Source organism: Solanum stenotomum, chromosome 6 (genome assembly GCF_019186545.1).
Source record: "Solanum stenotomum isolate F172 chromosome 6, ASM1918654v1, whole genome shotgun sequence".
In the NCBI taxonomy this organism is placed as follows: domain Eukaryota; kingdom Viridiplantae; phylum Streptophyta; class Magnoliopsida; order Solanales; family Solanaceae; genus Solanum; species Solanum stenotomum.
The window spans coordinates 56,093,937-56,099,998 of NC_064287.1; positions in this window are offsets into that span (position 1 = coordinate 56,093,937).

Here is a 6,062-nt window from a genome sequence, read left to right on the forward strand (position 1 = left end):
CTTGTTTGAATTTGAAAATGCATATGTTTGCCCCTCGCGACCAACTCACGCCATTACAAGGTTGTGATTGACGTCCATGAATAATTTCGGCAATAAAAAGTCGGGATCATGAATCACCAAAAATCCATGGACCATAGCATAAGAAAATCGGTAAATTTGGTTTTTTCCGCATTGGGGCTTGTTTGAACTTCAAAATGTGTTTGTTTGCCCATCGCGACCAACTCACGCCATTATAAGATCATAACTGACGTCCATGAATAATTTCGGCAAAAAAAAGTCTGAATCACGTATCACCAAAAATCCATAGACTAAGCACACGAAAATTGATAAATTTTGCTAAAATTTCATAACAATAAAGGTAACATCTCTAATACTTGTAACCTTTGTTTCTCTGCTATTCTAATTTGTGTATGTTTTTCTTTTTTATTATATAGAAATTTAATTGATATGTTGTTCGTTTTTTTTTAATTTGTGATTTTATCATTCTATCTTTTTAAATTTTATTTATTTTGTAAATTTTGAATTTCTCTTTTCTTTGTTATTATAACACTATTTTTATGCCTGATTGTGTTGTTTGACAAGTCAATAAATTAGTTTTGTGTGATTATAAAGAATTAAATTAGATTATCTATTGTTATAAGCATATCACACACTCTATTAGTTTTCTCCATAAAGATATATAGTCCATGAATTTTTGGTGATTCGAGATTTCAGAATTTTTTTTATCGAAATTTTTCATGGACGTCCGTTACGACCTTATTAATGTCGTCAATTGGTCCCGAGGGAAAACGGTCCCATTTTCAAGTTCAAACAAGCCCCAAAGCATTAAAAAACCCAAATTTTACCCATTTTTGTGTGTTATAGTCCACAAATTTTTGGTGATAGAATTTCATAATTTTTTTTTTGTCAAAATTTTTCATGTACGTCTGTTACGACCTTATTAAAGGAGCTAGTTAGTCCCAAGGGGCAAACATGCCCATTTTAAAGTTCAAATGAGCCCCAAAGCAGGAAAAAGCAGGTTTTACCAATTTTTGTGTTCCCCGAGATTTTAGAACTTTTTTCATGAAATTTTTCATGAACGTCCATTACAACCTTATTAATGTCGTCAGTTGGTTTCGAAGGGCAACATGATCATTTTCAAGTTCAAACGAGCTCCAAAGCAGGAAAAATCAGATTTTACCAATTTTCATGTGTTATAGTCCATGGATTTTTGGTGATTGGATTCCATAATTTTTATCGCCGAAATATTTCATTGACGTCTGTTACAACCTTATTAATGGAGCTAGTGGTCCCGAGGGGAAAACATGCCTATTTTCAAGGTCAAACGAGCCTCAAAGCAGAAAAATCTAGATTTTACCGATTTTCATGTACTATAGTCCATGAATTTTTTGTGATTCGAGATTTCAGAACTTTTTTTGCCGAAATTTTTCATGGATGTCCGTTACAACCTTATTAATGTCGTCAGTTGGTACCGAGGGGCAAATGAGCTCATTTTCAAGTTCAAACGAGACCCAAGGCAGGAAAAACCAAATTTTACCGATTTTCGTGTGCTATAGTCCACAAATTTTTGGTGATAGGATTCTGAAAAAAAAAATTGCCGAAATTTTTCATGAATGTCCATTACGATCTTATTAATGGAGTCAGTTGGTTCCGAGGATCAAACATGCCCATTTTTAAGTTCAAACGAGCCTCAAAGTAGGAAAAGCCACATTTTACCGATTTTCGATTGATATAGTCCATGGATTTTTGGTGATTCGAGATTTCAGAATTTTTTTGCCAAAAATTTTCATGGATGTTCGTTACGACCTTATTAATTCCATCAGTTGGTCCCGAGGGGTAAACGAGACCATTTTCAGGTTCAAATGAGCCCCAAAGCAGGAAAAACCTGATTTTACCAATTTTCGTGTGCTATAATCCACTGATATTTAATGATAGGATTTCAAATTTTTTCATAGACATTTGTTACGACCTTATTAATGTAGACAGTTGGTTCCGAGGGGAAAACGGGCCTATTTTCAAGTTCAAACGAGCCACAAAGCAGGAAAAGCAGATTTTACCAATTTTTGTGTGCAAAGTCCATGGATTTTTGGTAATTTGGGATTCCACAACTTTTTTTGCCGAAATTTTTTACGGACGTCCATTACGACCTTATTTATGCCGTTAGTTGGTCTCGAGGGGCACACGGGTCCATTTTCAAGTTCAAACAAGCCAAAAGTAAGGAAAACCCAGATTTTAATAATTTTCGTGTGCTATAGTCCACGAATGTTTGGTGATAGGCTTTCAAAAATAAATTTTGCCAAAAATTTTGATGGGCGTCCGTTATGACCTTATTAATGGCGCTAGTTGGTCCCGAGGGGTAAACATGCTCATTTATAAGTTCAAACGAGCCCCAGAGCAGTGAAAATTAGGTTTTGCCAATTTTTGTGTGCTATAATAAGTCCATGCATAATAGGTGATTTGGGATTTTGGAACTTTTTTGCCGAAATTTTTCATGAGTGTCCGTTACGACCTTATTAATGCTGCTAGTTTGTCCCGAGGGATAAACGGGACCCATTTTCAAGTTCAAACGAGCTCCAAAGCAGGAAAAACTAAATTTTACCAATTATCGTGTGCTATAGTCCACAGATTTTTGGTGATAGGATTCCGTAATGTTTTTTGGTGAAATTTTTCATAGACGTCCGTTATAACTTTATTAATTGAGTCAGTTGATCCTGAGGGGCAAACGGGTCCATTTTCAAGTTCAAACGTGCCCCAAAGAAGGCAAAACCCGATTTTACCTATTTTTCTGTGCTATAGTCCACAAATTTTTGTTAATAGGATTTCAAAAAAAAAATTAATCGGATTTTTCATAGACGTCCATTACGACCTTATTAATGGGGTCACTTGGTCCCGATGGGCAAACATGCCCATTTTAAAGTTAAAATGATCCCCAAAGCAGAAAAAACTAGATTTAATCGATTTTTGTGTGTTACATTCCATGAATTTTTGGTGATTCAGGATTCCAGATTTTTTTTTTATCAAAATTTTTCATGAACTTATTACGACCTTATTAATGCAGTCAATTAGTCCTGAGGGGCAAACAAACCAATTTTCAAGTTCAAACGATCCACAAAGTAGGAAAAAATCACATTTTACCGATTTTCGTGTGTTATAGTCCATGAATTTTTGGTGATTCGAGATTTCAAAACTTTTTTTACTAAAATTTTTCATGAACGTCCGTTAGACCTTATTAATGCCGTCATTTGGTCCCGAAGAGCAAACATACCCATTTTCAAGTTTAAACGAGCCCCAAAGCAGGAAAAACCAGGTTTTACCGATTTTCGTGTGCTATAGTCCAGGGATTTTTGGTGATTCGAGAATCCACTTTTTTTATCAAAATTTTTCATGAACGTCTGTTAGACCTTATTAATGCCGTCATTTGGTCCCAAGCGCCACTCATACCCATTTTCAAGTTCAAACGAGCCTCAAAGTAAAAAAAACCAGGTTTTACCGATTTTCGTGTGGTATAGTCCATGGATTTTTGGTGATTTGGGATTCCCAAACTTTTTTATCCAAAAATTTTTATGAACGCTCGTTACGACCTTATTATTGCCGACAATTGTCTTGAGGGGCAAATGGCCCATTTTCAAGTTCAAACGAGACCCAAGGGAGGAACAACCAGATTTTCTTGATTTTTGTGTGCTATAGTCCATGAATTTTTAGTCATTTGGGATTCCAGAACTTTTTTTGCCAAAATATTTCATGGACACCCGTTACGACCTTATTAATGTCGTCAGTTGGTCCAAAGGGGTAAACGTGCCCATTTTCAAGTTCAAACAAACCCAAAGCAGGAGAAACCAGATTTTACTAATTTTTGTGTGATATAGTCCACGAATATTTGGTGAAAGGATTACAGAATTTGTTTTGCCGAAATACTTCATGGACGTCCGTTACGACCTTATTAATGTAGCCAGTTAGTCCCGAGGGGAAAACAGACTCATTTTCAAGTTCAAACGAGTCCCAAAGCAGTAAAACCCAGATTTTATCATTTTTTGTGTGCTATAGTCCACGAATTTTTTGTGATAGGATTCCAGAGCTTTTGTTGCCGAAATTTTTTGTGGACGTCCGTTACGACCTTATTAATGGATTCAGTTGGTCCCAAGGGGCAAACAGACCTATTTTCAAGTTCAAACGAGTCCCAAAGTAGGTAGAACCAGATTTTACCGATTTTCATTTGTTATAGTCCACAGATTTTTGTTGATAGGATTTTGGAGTTTTTTTTGCCGAAATTTTTCATGGACGTCTGTTACGATCTTATTAATGAAGCCAGTTGGTCCCGAGGGGAAAACATGCCCATTTTCAAGTTCAAATGTGCCCCACATCAGGTTATAACAAATTTTACCGATTTTTGTGCATTATAATTCATTGATATTTGGTGATTCGAGATTTTAGAACTTTTTTTTATCAAAATTTTTTATGGACGTCCGATACGACCTTATTAATACTGTCAGTTGGTCCCGAGGGGCAAACAGGCCCATTTTCAATTTCAAACGATCCCCAAAGAAGAAAAAGCCATATTTTACTTATTTTCGTGTGCTATAGTCCATAAATTATTGGTTATAGGATTCCAAAAAAAATTTTGCCGAAATATTTCATGAACGCCCTTTACGATCTTATTTATTGAGCCAGTTGGTCCCGAAGGGTAAACGGGCCCATTTTTAAGTTCAAACGATCCCAAAACAGGAAAATCCTTATTTTACCAATTTTCATGTGCTATATAATCCATGGATTTTTTATGATTCGGGATTTTTTAACTTTTTTTGCCGAAATTCTTCATGGATGTCCTTTACGACCTTATTAATGTCGATAGTTGGTCCAGAGGGGAAAACGGGCCAATTTTAAAGTTCAAACAAGCCTAAAAGCGGGTAAACCCAGATTTTACCAATTTTCGTGTGCTATAATCCACAAATGTTTGGTGATAGGATTCTGGAATTTTTTTTGATGAAATTTTTCATGGGCGTCCATTATGGTCTTATTAATGGAGCCAATTGATCCTGAGGGGTAATCAGGCCCTTTTTCAAGTTCAAACGATTTCAAAGCAGGAAAAACCAGATTTAAACAATTTCCGTGTGCTATAGTTCATGAATTTTTGGTGATTCAAAATTCCAGAACTTTTTTTATCTAATTTTTTCATAGACGTCCGTTACGACCTAATTAATGCCGTCTAGAGGGCCAAAACGATCATTTTCAAGTTCAAACGAGCTCCAAAACAGGAAAACCCAAATTTTACCTGTTTCTGTATGTCATAGTCCACTGAATTTTGGTGATAGGATTCTGAAAAAAGAATTACCAAAATTTTTAATGGATGTCTGTTACAACTTTATTAATGGAGTCGGTTGGTCCCGAGGGCCAAACGGATCCATTTTCAAGTTCAAACGATTCCCAAAGCAGGAAAAACCAAGTTTTACCAATATTTGTGTGCTATAGTCCATGGAGTTTTACTGATTCGGGATTCCCAAACATTTTTATCCAAAATTTATCGTGGACGTTCGTTACGACCTTATTATCACCGCTAGTTGTACTAAGGGGTAAACTGGCCTATTTTCAAGTTCAAACAAGTCCCAAAGCAAGAAAACCCCGAATCTATCAATTTTCGGGTGCTATATTCCACAGATTTTTGGTGATAGGATTCCAAAAAAAAATTTGACAAAATTTTTTATGAATGTCTGTTACGACCTTATTAATGGATATAGTTGATCCCCAAGGGCAAACGGTCCCATTTACAAGTTCAAACGAAACCCAAAGGACGAACAACCAGATTTTACCGATTTTAATGAGCTATAGTTCATGGATATTTTGTGATTCGGGATTCTGAAACTTTGTTTGCCAAATTTTTTATGGACGTCAGTTATGACCTTATTAATGCCATCAGTTGGTCCAAAGGGGCAAACGGGCCCATTTTCAAGTTCAAACAAACCCAGAGCTGGAAAAATTAGATTTTACCGATTTTTGTGTGCTTTAGTCCACAAATTTTGGGTGATAGGATTCTGAAATATTTTTTACCGAATTTTTTTTCATGAACG